The sequence below is a fragment of the Alligator mississippiensis genome, chromosome 1 (genome assembly GCF_030867095.1).
Source record: "Alligator mississippiensis isolate rAllMis1 chromosome 1, rAllMis1, whole genome shotgun sequence".
In the NCBI taxonomy this organism is placed as follows: Eukaryota; Metazoa; Chordata; order Crocodylia; family Alligatoridae; genus Alligator; species Alligator mississippiensis.
Genome location: NC_081824.1, coordinates 482,301,812 through 482,303,896, shown reverse-complemented (window position 1 = coordinate 482,303,896; position 2,085 = coordinate 482,301,812). Strand labels below are relative to the sequence as shown.

Below are 2,085 nucleotides of genomic sequence, written 5' to 3'. Positions count from 1 at the left end.
AGACATCAGGAGGTGCTACTTCACTGTCAGGGTGGCTAGGATCTGGAACCAACTTCCAAGGGAAGTGGTGCTGGCTCCTACCCTGGGGGTCTTCAAAAGGAGGCTTGATAATCACCTACCCAGGGTCTTTTTACCCCAGCATTCATTCCTGCCCATGGCAGGGTGTTGGACTTGATGATGTGCTCAGGTCGCTTCCGACCCTACCTACTATGATTGTTTTGCCCTGGCTCCCCCTAACTTCTGTGGAGCAAAGCAGAGATGAGTGATAAAGATGTAAACTGTAATAGCCAAGCCTTTGCTGAAGAATAATATCCTGAGAGATTTACCTGCCACAGACCTACCCTTAAGGGCTGCAATGATGTCCAAGCACATGATTGAAAGAAAAAAAAAAAAACAACAACTGGTAGAATAGGCATGTGGCCAGAATAGAGCAGTGTTTTGTTTTTTTATAATAGCCAGAGTCGACAGCTCATTGATACAGACATCGCTGACATAAATGTGTAACAATTGCAGTCATATAACATCTCTTAATTCCCATTTTTACTGCCCACTCTGCTGTTTACACAGCATTGTGTGGCCTTGTCTTATCAAGGCTTGACTAAGCTGAACAAACGTCTAATATTACATAACTGTATTGTTGTGTGGAAGTCCTGAAAAAGGTGTGGCAATAGCAAACATAGGTTGCCTGCAAGTCCTTTACCTCTTTCTGCTGTGATTCAGTCTTTAGGAAAAAACAATTAAAGGTGAAAAGGGAAAAAAAGAGCCACCGTGTACCCATGTTTTTACATCATTTCCCTCAAATAAGCACATAAATAGACTTGTTACTCAAATATTTTTCACAGGAAATATTGTTTTCACAAAAAGACAGTGGGGAAAATATCAGCCAAAAGTGTGAAAGCATTGAGAGTCTTAAACCATTGGGTTTTAAAGGAAACTCTCTAACTCAGGTGTGCATGCCACCCATGCACACAGTGTACAACGTCCCTTAGGTTTTGGGATGCACGCTTAGAAGGACCTATGGAAATATTTGGCGTTGCTGTTGTCAGTATGTTCTCTTCCTTCCCAGAGATCAAAACCCACTGAGCGTGGGATAGTGGGGAACATGATCAGCACACAACTGTCATGACAGGTTTCAATCTCACTCATGTCACCCCCTCCATCTTCAGCCTGAATGGGATCCCTGGCATGGAAGCAGATCATATTTGGATCTCAGTCCCATTCTTATCCATGTACCTCATTGCTGCGGTGGGAAACTGTGGCTTCCTTTACCTCATCTGGATTGAAGAAGCCTTGCACAGGCCCTAGTACTACTTCCTCTCTGTGCTCTCCCTCACTGACATTGCAATGGGCACATTTGCAATGCCCAAGATGATGTGCATCTTCTGATTCAAGCTGAAAGAGATTGACTTTGATGCCTGCCTGGTCCAGATGTTCTTCATTCACAAATTCACAGGGATGGAGTCTGGTGTGCTCGTGCTCATGGCCTTGGACCGCTACGTTGCCATCTGCTACCCGCTGAGGTATGGCACCATCTTGACCAACCCAGTCATCACTGCCATGGGGCTGATCACTTTCCTCAGGGGGGTGATCCTCATCATGCCCTTCCCCTACTTGGCCAAGAGGTACTGCCACACCAATGCCATCCCTCACACCTACTGTGACCACATGGCTGTGGTGAAGCTGGCCTGTGCCACCGTCAGGATTGATGCCATCCATTGCCTCATGGTTGTCATGTTAGTTGGGGGCTTTGACATCCTCTGCATCTCAGTCTCCTACATTATGATCTTCAGGGCTGTGGTGAGCCTCTCTTGCAAAGAAGCTCGTAGGAAGGCCTTTAGCACCTGCACAGCCCATATTTCTATAGTTACCATCTCCTACACACCAGCTTTCTTCACACACCATTCTGGGGGTGTATCGCACCACATGTTCGCATCATGTATCGCGCGACATGTTCACATCATCTTGGCCAACCTTTACATGCTCTTGCCCACCATGTCCAACCCCATTGTTTATGGGGTAAAGACCAAGCAGATCCGGGATAGTGTCATTAAGCTATTTAAGGGGGGAAAGACTGGTGAAAAGTGA

At 46.2% G+C, this 2,085-nt stretch overlaps 1 pseudogene; it reads left to right on the top strand.

Moving 5' to 3' along the window:
* The first annotated feature begins 1,122 nt into the window (after positions 1–1,122).
* LOC132249592 (olfactory receptor 52N2-like) lies at positions 1,123–2,085 on the top strand (annotated as a pseudogene).